The 15,080-nt window shown below is 41.2% G+C and overlaps 1 long non-coding RNA gene and 1 pseudogene across 1 annotated transcript; both read right to left on the bottom strand.

The window, feature by feature from the left end:
• Positions 1 to 5,176: 5,176 nt before the first annotated feature.
• Positions 5,177 to 9,413, bottom strand: LOC112436633 (uncharacterized). The gene is made up of 3 exons (XR_013094901.1): positions 9,247 to 9,413; positions 5,632 to 5,780; positions 5,177 to 5,312 (listed from the first exon to the last, which is right to left on the bottom strand). It is a non-coding gene; the product is annotated as an uncharacterized LOC112436633 (long non-coding RNA).
• Positions 9,414 to 10,351: 938 nt separating this feature from the next.
• On the bottom strand, positions 10,352 to 14,843 carry LOC112436636 (tonsoku-like protein; annotated as a pseudogene).
• Positions 14,844 to 15,080: the final 237 nt, after the last annotated feature.

Here is a 15,080-nt window from a genome sequence, read left to right as displayed (position 1 = left end):
TAAATGTCCAACATTTGTGTTCTCCCTCACATTTTCCTTTGGGCCGGATTAGTCCTTGCTTGGCCCCTGGGCCTTACACCCCTGCACACACACACCTTTTTTTTTTTCTTGCTGTGCACCAACCAACTGATGTTATTTTAGCCAAAGGGACTAGTTTTTATTTGCCACTATTTTTCAACATTTATCTCATTTTCACAATAAAAACTTAAACAGTGAACTTGCAAACTAATCCTATGAAGACTAAGAGGAAAAAACAAAAAGGTCTTGGCACATGCTATTTTAAGACTTATTTCCTGCCACTAGAGGGAGACAACACTACATATTTGTTACCTTTCTTGATCGCTGTACTGGACTGTATGACAGCCCTCTGTCATATTACACATAATCATTGTTAGGGTGATGGAAGACATGTCCTAACAAGCCAGGTTTAGAGGAGTATTAGGTATTAAAGCAACATACTGTGATAATCTGTTTATTGGAGGCTGGATTTTATTACTCTGTAATGTTCTGTAATGTTCAATAACTGGTATTGTAACTGGTATGTGGCTTCCTGCTGTCATTCTGTTGTGTCATGAATTGATGTGCACAACAGTTCATGTTCAATAACTGGTATTGTATATATTCTATATTACATACAACACTTCGGTGTAAGCAAAACAATTGTCAAAAATTGAAAGTGAGGAGATAAGAGCTAAGATGGTTATCGTTAGCAAGAGTTTGGATGTTTGTTTGTTTTTTTATGTACAAAGGCAAAGTAAGTAAGTAAAAGTAAAGTAAAATCTATTTATATAGCATGCTTCACAGATAAAAATCACAAAGTGATTCACAATACAGAGAATGAAAATGAATAAGAATGAAAATATAAGAAATAACAATGTAAAACAACATAAAAACAACTAATTAGTTGACAACTTGTGTATATAAAAATGTCTTTAGCTGCTTTTTAAAAGAAACAATGGAGTCAGTGCAGTGTAAAAACAGTGGAAGAGAATTCCACAACCGTGGTGCCACTGCCTGAAAGGCCCGATCACCACGAGCTAGCAGACTCTGACCTGATGACCTTAGAGCTCGGGAAGATGAATGAGGTTTCAGCAGGTCAGACATATACTGAGGAGCCTGACCATGTAGGGCCCTAAAGGTTAAAACTAAAATTTATGTAATCAGCAAACAGCTTCATGTAATGTCAGTGTAGGTTCTCAGTCATCCAGGTCACAGTAGTCTAAGAGCATGAAAAAAACAACAACTGGACTCCTCTATGTTTCACCTGGTTCAGAAGGCTTCTTCTCTTCTAAGACCAAATGGTGCAGAGTCCCGTGTATTTAAACGCTAGTGGGGATGGTCACTTAAGAGGGTCTTTAACCCACTATTCAAAGTCTAGTTGCTTTCTTTTCAAAGCTCCTTAGACAACTTCATGTGATCTTCAACTGTACTTATTTGATTATTCTGATTTTTAATTATAATGTGATAAGACATTATTTTACCATTAAAGGCTCTGTCTTTATTTCCACGTGTTGTATTTTGTCCCCATTTATCCTTTGTCAGGCATCCAATAGCTTCACATCAGTGTTTGTAATCATTTTCAAGTAATGGTTTTACCTGTGTAAAATTATTACTTGAAACAGTAAAGAAAGAAAAAAAAAGCCACCTCTTTCCTATTGGTGGAAAAATGTACCATGTTGAGCAATAAAAAAAATGGCAACACGTGAGATTTGGTTGTTTAGGAAGAGGGGAAAGTTTTGGGAGTGATGGCAGCGAGAGAGAGTTTTGAGATGTGAAAGATTTGTGACGTTTAGCGTGGAGCTTATAGTTAGTGTGTTGTGTGTTCGTTGCTTTGTTTTGAGTGTCAGTGAGGGTACTAATGAATGTCACAAAAGCAGATTGCAATGTAAACACTGTCTCCAAATGGAAAACTGGATCCCTGTGGAGTTCTCTTCTGTCTTGTGGCGGACAAACTATTTTTTTATTTTTTTATTTTTTTACAGGCACAAATAATTTGTGTGGCATCTTATTGTGACACTTGATCGTTCTCTCATTTTAGCTATCGTAGTACTTTTTAATGGTTGTCCAAAAAAAACCCACTACATGCACTGGCTGCATTTTTAGATAAATAGTTGTATATAACTTTATTGTTTACAAAGTTTGTGCACAAGTTTTCAAAATTTACAATTTATATTTGCATTTCAAGTTATGAAAATAATTCACTAAACGTGTCTGTGGTACTACTAACTACTACTCGGATTTTTTGTTTTTCTGTGATTTCAGATCAGTTGTGTTAATACACTGCGCAGGTGACCAAAAATTACACAAGCAGCTCATAATTGCATAATTGGGAATGTAATGGCAGAAGCCTGCAGGCCTTGAATATTTTCAACATGCTAATGGGAGTATGTTGAGCACAAAGTAAACAAAAACAACAACAACAACTTCTCTGATCTTATCAATTAAACGGCCTCCTTCGCTGTCACCTCATGATTCGCTGATTGAACAATCACGTTTCTCAGTTGGGTATAAGAAGAGCTGCTTGCAGTCGTAGCTGTGTGTGCAGTTTGGACCTGAGCAGCATCCTGCTGGCACAGCTGGCTGTGGTCCGTATCATCAAAGTCATGGTTAACATATGTTGAATGACAGAGCTGCCACAGTGAAGAGGCATTTTTAGTAATAACATCACCGTCATGCATTTAGGATGTCAAACTGTTTCACAGTTTAAGGTTTTTATAATAAAACCGAGATGCCCTGACGATGATACCAATGGTTGATTTTCATTGTTATACAAGACTTCCACCTGGTGGTGAAAGAGTTTCAATGAGTTCTTTGACTTTTTTGGCTTTTTCTGACGACGCATCTCCCCACACACAGCTTTAATGTCAAATCAGGCTAACAACCTAATTGTTAACCTTAGTATAGAGACGTCTTCATCTCTGTACTAATGTACAGACACAAACTTGTATTGCTGTTGTCTCAATCACAGGAAGAAAGCTGACTATAACTCATTCATTTAAGAAGAACCATTAAGTTTATTCCTACAAGAAAGTTACAGCCGTGTAATCAAATAGGCTTTGATAAGATAAGATAAGAGGTAATCTATCTTCAATGTGGTTTTACATAAATGGGCTTCTTGTTGCACCAATCTCCATAAAGTGAGGCGTCATACTAAGAATAGTTGTCTTGCTCTGATTTGTCCATGTTGTGGCTGCTTTGATCATTGCCAGAGCCCAGGTACAGTTCTCCTCACAAAGTCCCCACATCTTTCACCCAGCACAAACAGCACCTGGCATGTAATGTACAAAAATGTAATGTACAAAAGCAGCAAGCTGTCAAAATTCAATAAAACTTTACCGTTGTATACTCCTGGATGAATTGTAGTATTTACAAAACTCGTATATATCCAAAAGCTGATGAAACAATTTCCCAGCAGCAGCTCTGAGTGAATAAATGACTGTTTACAGACTTAATGTGTCTGTATTTGTCAGTTCATCAATGAAAATATGAATAACAAATTTAAAAATATTCCAGCTGATGACAGGAGCTGACGAGTAGCCTAATTTACACCGACAAGTTGAATCAGCTGACACTTGCACCAAAGATCACAAAAAACTATCAGCTTCATTTATCACAAAGTCCTACTTTGTGATTCTCTGAGACAGTTTGAAAAGCAGCCTCTAAGAAGGCATCCACACAGTGATCTTTCTGTGCTGATAGAAGAAATGTTAGTTTAAAGAGTCTTCACATTACAACCCAAAAAAGAAAATAACAGAACTATTTCTGAATGAAATAAGCCTGTTGTTGGGCAGCATCTTTCATTTTTTGACTACTAAGTAGTGATGTGACGTTCTGTATCGAGGCTTCGAAGCTTGTGTCGAGTAATGGAGGGGGCGTTTCCGCGATGCGCGTATCGAGGCTTGCTTCATTTATGGGAGGAGCTGAAAATGATGACGTCCGAAGCCTCGCTGCCCGGCTGTACCACGTGACTGGTTCATGAAGTGGTTCGAACTTTGCCGCGAGCTATGACAGCGATATAAACCCCTCAGACTTCATTCAAAATGTAGGTGTTTGATGGAGAGTTGCGGTTAGAGAGAGTTTGGAGGTTTAGAGAGAAAGTCAGGAGAGAATGGAGCCAGCTAAGAAGAGGAGGATGTCCTCCGCTGTGTGGGAACATTTTGATCTTATTCCTCCCAACAAGGTATGTAAATTTCCACAGAAGATGTATTTTCATAATACTGATGGTGCAATACAATTTATGTTAAGCTGTCTGTACTTTTGTACAAGGTGAAGTGTTTGCTATGTGCCAGGGAGCTGGGATATAACAACAACACCTCATCCATGCTTAGGCACTACAGAGCTTTGCATGAGAATAAGGGGAACACCGATTGTGGAGCAAGACCAGGTGAGCCATCAAATGCAATGATAATATAGGATGCAGTAATGTTACTAAATGATATAACAATATTATACAACTGTAATAAGTTACGTGTGTGATATTTATATTTCTGCTTTGTCTTTATTGTCTTTCCTCAGGAGAACAATCTCAAATAGATGAAGACCTGGTTAGCATGGTGATTGAGGACTCCCAGCCATTTAGCATTGTGGAGGACAAAGGATTCAAAAGATTTGTTAAATCATTAAATCCTAGCTATGTTCTCCCCACTAAAAGGTCATAAAAGCAGTGAAAATTTTGTTTTTACAGAATAAAATGTGAACAGGCAGGACTGAGGCTCAAAGCCTCAGTGTGTAGCTGTCCATACCTCAACGTTACAAAAGCACAACCACTGTCCACACCCCAACCACACCTCACCTCACAGTAAATGATCATTTCCATTTTAAGCATTTCCAAATGATCATTTTCCATACTGCCAGTATAAATATACACAGTATGCTGCCATCACTACAATATACATGTTTTACACACTCCTTTAGTTGTTGACATTTACAGGCTGTGTGCAAAAGGCCACACTCTTCAAATTCATGCCAACTATTATTTTTACATCCAGTAGATGTCCTACTAGAGCAAATGAAGCTTCAAGAAGCTTTGCACTGGGGTGAACCAATTGGATGAAAAGCTTCAGTGCTTCATGAAGCTTCATCTGCCCATCACTACTACTAAGAGTTTAAAACTAAAGACGACTTGAATAATTTTGACTCACGTAATGAAAAGAGAGGTTTGTTTTACTTACCCTGAAGGCTCTGAGGACTGCTAATGGGTCATCAGCTGTGAGTCTCTGCAGGAGTGCTGGCCAGCAGTGATGAGCCACAGGCAGCAGTTCATTTTCCCTGTCATTCAGCACCTGAACGCACAACTCCAGCACGTCCAGTACCTAAGGACAAAGAAACACAACACACCTAACAATTATCTCTGTTTTGATCCTGATTATATGTGAGCTGAAACTAATTATTGAGGTCTTCATTGAGAGCCCAAACTCCTGAGCAGGCACGACTTCAGCACAGACTTATTTCTGTTTCACTCCTGGACCAGACTGAATGTTTTTCCTTGATGAGCATTACACCACTGAACAGTCCTCCACACAGTTCTGACAGGATGAATTGTACCAACGCTGGCGGTCCTACCTTCACAAGAATGATTATTTTTGTTATTAGTCCAACAGTTGACTCTACATAAAACTACTGATACAGTACCTTGAGTCGGAGCCTGAGGCTGGGATCAGACAGCAGATGAATGCAGCGCTCCATAACATCCTTAGTGATGCTGAGGTGGGAGGGAAGCTCTGCTTTCACATCAGGACTACCAGTATCTTCAACATCCTCACACTCAAGGGGAAGGACCTCTGCAATGGAGCACATGTACAGTTAGACCGCCAGTTTTGCAGTGAGGTTCAGATTTCTATGACTCTTAATTACAATGATCCATCTCCTCTACACTCTGAATCTAAAATAGGGCTGCCGCAAACGATTATTTTGATAGTCGACTAGTCACCGATTATTTTTGCGATTAGTCGACTAATCAGATCATGCATCCATTGGACGTAAAACGTACAGCTTATTCCACCAGCAGCATCTGCTCTTATATAACTATCTTTAGCTTACAGCTTTAAGTGTTTAAGGTCTGTGCTAACTAAAAATAAAGACAAGATGATAGTTTATTAAATTTTAATGAAATTTGCAGATTGTTTCGGTGAAGTTTAATAAACTCAGCCGTCTGCTCCTTGCTATCTAAAATATAACAGGACACTGGAGTATATTCTCGAGCATCTCACACTTCTGATAATCAGTTGTCTGCTTGACGTTTATTCAGCTGTGTAAAAACTATAACTTTAATCTCAGCCAAACCGACTTACTCAGGAATAAATAAAATTATCAAAAAAAGCCAAACAATAACATGTTTAAGTTATCTAAGTGACTTATATATCATGTTTAACCTGAGTAGCGAAAGGGTTTGAAAACGATTTGCAGGAGTCCGGTGTTCTCACAGGCTCTAGGCTGTAGTGATGTGCGGATCAATCCTGAAATATCGATTCCTCCGATACCAGTCATTTATGTTCTAGAATCGATTCTCACATTAAAATATCGATATTTTTTAGTAATTTAGGGTAAATTTGTAGTTTATCATTAACAGCAACACAGTGGAAAGAAACTATAACATTCGGATTGTCTACATTCAAAGGAACTACTTCCGCCTTTCATAGTCATGTGCGAAATACGGCTGTATAAATGTCTCGCAGCCCCTTGGCGCGCGCACTCACAACAATGGCAGAGCGTAATTGTGCGGACGTATTTTACCTCCACAAACAGCTGAGACATGGTTTGCAATACATGTGGCAAAAAAGTGCTCCAACAGTGAGGTGTGGTGGCTATACTTTCCCAACCTTGAGACCTCAGAATTAGGGAGACATTCAAAAGGGCTGTTGGGGGGGTGATAAATACATTTTACAGGGTTTATTTATCGGATAAAATACGTTAAATGTCACCGTTATTATTAGCCGGCCCGGAAACAGCGGGGGTGTCGAAATTCAGAGGCTGCTTCCACCTGAGGACCCGCCCTTCGCGGTCTAAAGAAAGCCGGGTGGTACGTCATGAGTTCCCTCGGTGGAGTGAAACTGCCGTCTGCTCCTTGCTATCTAAAATATAACCGGGCGCTGGCGTAAACTCTCGACCGTCTCACACTTTGTTTAATTAGTTTTCTGTTTGATGTTTATTCAGCTGTGTGAAAACCCCGGAGGAACCCTCCCGAGGGATTAATAAAGTTAAATTTAATTTGATCTAATCTAATAACTTTAATCTCAGCCAAACCGATTTACTCACGAACAAATAAAACACTGAAAAAGCCAAACAATAACATTTTTAAGTTATCAAAGTGACTTATATATCATGTTTAACCCGAGTGGTGAAAGATCGCGGGGGTTTGAAGACGATGTGTCGATCGGCTCAGATATTTGAAGTTTACACAGCTACATTCTCACCTGAAAATATGTTAAAAGTTTTGTTTTTGTTTTTTGCGACCCAGAAAGAGAAATAAGAGTAATATTAAAACTAAGTTGCTGCCGCCATTGTTGTAAACTGGAATTGGCTGGGCCGTGCTATGAATGCTGCAATATGGTTTTTCAATGTTGTTGTCCAGGTGGAAATTTGGGAGAATGGTGGCTCCGGGATTCTCCCGGAAAAATCGGGAGGGTTGGCATGTATGGTTGTGGCAACATCACTAACCTTGTCAAACACCTCAGAGTAAATCATATCACAGAATATGAGGCGCGTATGTTGAGACGAACTGAAGAGGAGGAGGGGACAGGTGCTGCTAGGGCGAGACAGACCTCTCTCATGGAGTCCTTTAGTGCTGCAGGCAGGCAAGGTGTTCAAATAGCGCACAACTTCAGTTTTTTTTATTTCTACATGATAATTCTGCATTATTAAGTGATAAGAACAAGTAATCTGATATCCTGTAATCATTATGATGCTATAATTTGAGATACAATAAATAAAATACGTTTTTGTATAAAGTATCGGTATCGGATCAGTATCGTCGATACCACCCTGAATATTACTTGGTATTGGATCGGAAAGGAAATCAGTGGTATCGCACATCACTACTAGGCTGTATCCCAATTCAGGGTCTGCAGCCTTAAAGGCCGCATTTTAAGGCCGATTACGTCACCGCGACGCGACGAAGGCTGTCCCAATTCGAAGGCTGCTCGAAATGCGGCCCTCAAATGCGTCCTTCATTTCCCTGAATTTTAAGGACGTGGCGGTGTAGACTTCGTTGGCCCAACATATCCCAGAATGCATAGCGCGGCGGTGGGTGTGGATAATTTTGCCGAAAAAAACAGCGGATGAGGGGCGCCCGAAGAGTAAACTTTAAGTACTGAATATTATGTCACTTATTTATGTGCAAATGTTTAATAACGAAGAACATTAAAACATTACTGTTGGCCACATGTCGGCAAAGTTATGTGACATTAGTGACGTTTGTACTAACTTGGTTTTAAAGCCTTTACTTTAAAATATACGCCGTTCAATAGCTGAGCTTAATCTTACAGAGAATGATCAAAGCTCATGTAGAAACAAACAAACAAATGAACAAAAGATTTTCTCCTTCATTTCTGTCAAACAAAGCTGTATGAAACGTTTCCAGCTGTTAGTATCATGGTTGCTAGGAAACCTGGGCTAGACCGTCCCATTTCACAAGCCTCGCACTTCCGGCCTTAGCAGTCTTTAAGTACGCGGCCCTTGAGGATCGTTGAGGCTGCGTACTTTGGCTGCAGACCCTGAATTGGGATACAGCCCTAGTGAGCCTTGCCCCCAGTTAGCTATCGAACTAGTGGGTAACAGACGTCTCCGAAAACGTGTGGTGTCTTGATAAACTGAGCAAATATTTGAGGTTTACACAGCTACATTCTCGCCTGAAAATATTTTAATCGTTTATTTTGTGACCCAGAAAGAATAATAAGAGTAATATTAAAACTAACTAGCTGCCGCCATTGTTGTAAACTGAGCTGCGCTGCGCTATGAATTCTGGGATACAGCTTCTTCTTCTTTGGGGTTTAACGGCAGCTGGCATCCTTGTACATACAGTGCTGCCATCTTCTATTTCAGTCCGTTATTACACTCTTAAATCCTACTACTTATTCCTGCGTCTTTTGTGATGCTTCAAACGAGGCGTCGACTATTAAATCAGTCGTCGACGATTTTGATAGTCGACGTAATCGTGACTAGTCGACTAATCGTGGCAGCCCTAATCTAAAATAATCACCACTACAACATATAGCTTATATTCCACTGGCCCTTAGACAGACCTATTACCTTGGTCTTCAGTGTTATAATCATCCTCTATTCCAATGCCCTCTGTCAGTTCTTTCTGTTTGCGGTAATTCAGCAGGAATTGGTGAATGCTGAGGTCTTCCTGGTCACTGGAGCTCTACCTGGAGCTGGCAGACGTACTGGTACTGCTACAATTGGAAGGAAACCACCTCGCTAAAGGAAAAACAAGACAACAATATCAAAATAGGTTTGATTACAATAAAATAAGTCAGTTAATCAAAATCAGTGTGACACAGACGCTGATTTTTTTGAGAAGAGCCCATTAGTGACATTTAATTCCATATTTTTACCGTGAGGGCTTGTAAAACTGCAAAAACTGCCAACACCTATAGTGCCGCTGTCTAAATATTATTATGAATATGAATTCTACAAGAGAAAACGACTGAGCATTTAAACCATCACAATGTATTAAATGTTTCCAGAGATACTGATAATTTGATAACGAGCAAAGTTATTTCTCCTCAAAAAAGTGGGATCAACCAGTACATATAATATTCATCCTGCTACATTTAGAAAGTGGCAACAACAGTAAACATGAGTAACTTCACCGTGTGTCTATCCGGTCTTTAAGTGATGACGTGATCAATCCTACTTCTGGGCCCAAACTACTCTGCGTTTAATAAGGCTGTTGTGTTTTTAACATGTTTTAATGCTTTGTAACTTGTTCTATTTAATCTCAACAAGCCCCTTACAAAAAGTAAGCGATCACTGTCGGCCTCTCTCAGTTTTCTAGCGCATCTGTGGCTGTGTACCATTCGTGGTGCGTTGGCTCCCTCTACTGGTATGCGCCTCATTCAAATGTCGCCACACATTTAAAATTGCAGGGTGTCTTTACACTGTCATAGCTCCTAGATAGATTTCTTCAGAGACCTGAAAATCGCTGTGATTATTCACCATAGCCTGCTGAGTCTTACAGTGAAAGAACGATGTCAACGTATAGCATCGTTGGTTACTTTAATTATGTTTGGTTTTTTTTAATCAAATCCTCCAAAACAGGACCATTGTGACACAAAACCTCTCACACACTAACACAAACTCTTTATACAGATACAGAGCTTTACATGTATAAATAAGGCAGACAAAAATGCATAAAACACAAGCTATCCACAGACTGTCGGTGGACGCCATGTCACTTTATTTTGTTTTTATCTTGTTTCTTTTTGGTGTAGCCTCATTAAACAAAATGTTTATAAAAATGACCACTTTTATTATGAATTATTAGGAAATTAATAATTCATTATTAATTATTTATTATGAACACACCTGCCACCCTCAAGTAGAGGTGGCAGAGAAAGTGTCCGTGTGACTGAGTCCTGTCCCAGCTCTGCTTCAAGGTCTGTCGGTCCAGCTTGTTGAGGGCCTGAGAGCAAAGACGGATATCCTGGACCAGCTCTGACAAACTGTCCAGGTCTTGACTCTCACACACGCACACCTCGCCAAGGTAGCTACACTGCTGTCTGTCAGCCCATTTGCAGCCAGGCTGAGGTGGGTCAGAGAGCACTCGTCCTGCAAAAACACAAAAGTCTTAACCTGATTGCACAATTATATCTTTCGACAATAAATGACATTGCATGATTTTTGCATGCACACCTGTGACAGGACTTTGGCGAGGTGTTCCAGTGCCGGGTAATCAGCAGGCCCTCTGCAGACAGCTGACAGGTCCACGTGTGGGAGGCAGTGGAGGGGCAGTCTTTTTAACACCAGCTCAAAGCCGGTGGAGCCTAGGGGATTGAGGGACAGGCACACTGCTTTCAAATGGCCTGTGCCTGAACGTTCAGAAGATGTAAAGTTAGTTGCAGTTTTGCTTATGGGTGGGAGTTCAGTGAAGCTTAAGGCTTCAGTCAGCTGCTTGTTAGAGTCACCTGTGAGCGCGCTGGCTAGCAGCAGTCGATGCTGCTGAAGGAAACGAGCAGTGAGGCCGCAGGCCTGCAGAGACCGCTTGGCTAGCACAGGGCAGCAGGACAGCAGACAGGACAGAGACTCAGACATGCCGTCCCCCAGTGGGTTCATACTGAGGTCCAGCTCCTCCAGGCACTTTGAGTGGAAACGAGCAGAAAAAGCAAATGATCACGAGAGCCAATTCTCTCTGACAGATATCATTGATATGAATCAGGTTAGCTTGTTATTAAGATCTAAGGTAGTTATTAAGACCAGAGGTACTTAAATACAGGTTAGATGGTAAACCTGGAGCTGCCACTATTGGCTAGCTGAGGCCCTTACCGGGAATGCAGGTGCACTCTGTCCCTTTAAAGCATTTACAGCCTTCTCCAGGCCGTCCCCTGTAATGCAGTTGGCAGAAATGTCCAGCAGCTGCAGACGAGGCATGTGAGCGTTGTGGCAATCAGCTCAGGGAGAAGGTCGTCAGACATACGGTTTCCAGAAATTCGCAGCTCCGTGAGGCTGGCCTGAAGTTTTAGGGCACGGAGGAGCGGGCCGAGGGAAGAGGCGGCCAAACCGAGACACTTGGAGTCCTGACACGGAGGAACCCCGGTCCCGAACCTCATAGCCGGGAGACACGCTTGTTCTCATCTACAGGTAGAAAGAGATGGTACTTCATAACAGAATACAAGAATGCACATGTGTCCGTTTTATAATGCATTTCCTCTGTGTTGCTCACCCACTGCCAGACTTTGACAGGCCTTCTTGTATCGCTCAGGGAGAGGAGGGAGATCCGAGCAAACTTCAGCCAGAACCTGCAATACAAACCCATCAGTTATCCTGCACTGGTGCAGGAAAGTGAAGCCAAGGATTCAATCCCAAAAACTGTGATTCCTTCAGTGTCTTCTGGAAGCTGGCTCCAAAAGCAAGTCAGCATCCAGTCTGGTAATAGAAATGGTTCTAATCTTTACAGTTTCTCAGATTGTAGTTTCTCAGGCAGCTTAACATAATCAGCCCTTCACCTTCTTACCAGAATCATACAGTCTAAAACCTGCACGCCTCATCTGGGTAATGAAAGATGAAGTCATTGTGGAAGGACCTAGAACCTCCATTCCTTCTATCAGTGATTTAAAAAAGACCTCTGTGTCTATGAGAAAGTCTATTTTATGAATTTGGGCCATACTTTGCCTAAGAAAAGGAGTATGCTCACTGGCTGACATGCAAGCTGTTTCACAGTCATAGCCGTCCTCTTGTCACTGTGGGTTTTTTAAAAAAAAAATCCAAGATAGCAACAGTGACAACATTTGTCTTAAACACTCGTGATCAGACTTCATCAACCAATCATGGTAGTCTTCAGCATCTTTTAAATTGTCTGTGGTCCAAGTATGGTCACTTCTGGCTCTCCTCAGTGTCACCTCACCTCTTCATTTGTGTGCAGGACGGCCAGTAGCTGGTCCTGCGGGGAGAGCAGAGCGCCTTCTTTCTGCAGAGAGAGATGAGGCAGGAGGCCACATTTCTGGTAGTAACGCTGAGCTGCCTGCTCACACAGCCACGACACAGAGCAGGAGTTGGCCTCACTGGGATGCAGAGCAATGACCGGCGATTAAACAGAAATTAAAAACAAAACAACAACAACAACAACAAAAAAACACTATACCAATCAGATTGGGATTTATTTTTATATAAGATAGGTTGATCTTAAATATGATCAACCTATCTCTAATAATCGGCTATGTACCACAGGCCTTCAAGCTGGCTGTAGTTAAACCTTTACTCAAAAAGCCATCTCTAGACCCAGCAGTCTTAGCTAATTATAGGCCAATCTCCAACCTTCCTTTCATATCAAAAATCCTTGAAAGAGTAGTTGTCAAACAGCTAACAGATCATCTGCAGAGGAATGGTTTATTTGAAGAGTTTCAGTCAGGTTTCAGAGCTCAGCACAGCACAGAAACAGCTTTAGTGAAGGTTACAAATGATCTTCTTATGGCCTCTGACAGTGGACTCATCTCTGTGCTTGTCCTGCTAGACCTCAGTGCAGCGTTCGATACTGTTGATCATAATATCCTATTAGAGCGATTAGAACATGCTGTAGGTATTACAGGTACTGCACTGCAGTGGTTTGTATCATATCTATCTAATAGACTCCAATTCGTGCATGTAAATGGAGAGTCCTCTTCACACACTGAGGTTAATTATGGAGTTCCACAGGGTTCAGTGCTAGGACCAATTCTGTTTACATTATACATGCTTCCCTTAGGCAGCATCATTAGAAGACATAGCATACATTTTCACTGCTATGCAGATGACACCCAGCTCTATCTGTCCATGAAGCCAGATAACACACACCAATTAGTTAAACTGCAGGAATGTCTTAAAGACATAAAGACCTGGATGGCCGCTAACTTTCTGCTTCTTAATTCAGATAAAACTGAGGTTATTGTACTCGGCCCTGAAAATCTTAGAAATATGGTATCTAATCAGATTCTTACTCTGGATGGCATTACCTTGGCCTCCAGTAACGCGGTGAGGAACCTTGGAGTCATTTTTGACCAGGACATGTCCTTCAACGCACATATTAAACAAATATGTAAGACTGCTTTCTTCCATTTGCGCAACATCTCTAAAATTAGAAATATCCTGTCTCAGAGTGACGCTGAAAAACTAGTTCATGCATTTATTACTTCCAGGCTGGACTACTGTAATTCATTATTATCAGGATGTCCAAAAAACTCACTGAAAAGCCTTCAGCTAATCCAAAATGCTGCAGCAAGAGTCCTGACAGGGACTAGAAAGAGAGAGCATATTTCTCCTGTTTTGGCTTCCCTTCATTGGCTTCCTGTTAAATCCAGAATTGAATTCAAAATCCTGCTCCTCACATACAAGGTCTTAAATAATCAGGCCCCATCTTATCTTAATGACCTTGTAGTACCATATCACCCTATTAGAGCGCTCCGCTCTCGCTCTGCAGGCCTACTTGTTGTTCCTAGAGTATTTAAAAGTAGAATGGGAGGGAGAGCCTTCAGTTTTCAGGCCCCTCTTCTGTGGAACCAGCTTCCAGTTTGGATTCGGGAGACAGACACTATCTCTACTTTTAAGATTAGGCTTAAAACTTTCCTTTTTTCTAAAGCATATAGTTAGGGCTGGACCAGGTGACCCTGAATCCTCCCTTTGTTATGCTGCAATAGATGTAGGCTGCCAGGGGATTCCCATGATGCATTGAGTTTTTCCTTTCCAGTCACCTTTCTCACTCACTATGTATTAATAGACCTCTCTGCATTGAATCATATCTGTTATTAACCTCTGTCTCTCTTCCACAGCATGTCTTTATCCTGTCTTCCTTCTCTCACCCCAACCGGTCGCAGCAGATGGCCGCCCCTCCCTGAGCCTGGTTCTGCCGGAGGTTTCTTCCTGTTAAAAGGGAGTTTTTCCTTCCCACTGTCGCCAAAGTGCTTGCTCATAGGGGGTCATATGATTGTTGGGTTTTTCTCTGTATCTATGAAGCGCCTTGAGGCGACTTTTGTTGTGATTTGGCGCTATATAAATAAAATTGAATTGAATTGAATTGAATACTGCTCAAACTTAAAAGTTTTCACCGACTTTTGTGGAACTGGGATCAGGAAGACGTCTTCCTGAACCCGGACCCTCATTCTGATTGGTGGAGGAAGTGACGTGGGCATAGGAGCAACCAAAGTTTGAGTTGGAGGCTAGAGTAAACAAAATAAAACATTCAAGCACTGTTAAAACATCTGTATTTAATGTCATCAACTCTTTGTAGAAAGACAAAGCAGAGTCTGTACTAGAGAAATCAGGAGACCTGACGAGGGCAGTATTACGCCTTTTATACCTCCAGCCTACCGTAAATTCAGTAGAAGAAGAATAGCAGCAATGGCGCCATTGAGAGATCCCATCGCGATCCTGAATTAAGTTTGAAGATGTTG

This window comes from Maylandia zebra, linkage group LG20, assembly GCF_041146795.1.
Source record: "Maylandia zebra isolate NMK-2024a linkage group LG20, Mzebra_GT3a, whole genome shotgun sequence".
NCBI lineage: Eukaryota > Metazoa > Chordata > Actinopteri > Cichliformes > Cichlidae > Maylandia > Maylandia zebra.
The sequence above is the reverse complement of the archived record's forward strand: the minus strand, read 5'-3'. Positions and strand labels throughout refer to the sequence as shown.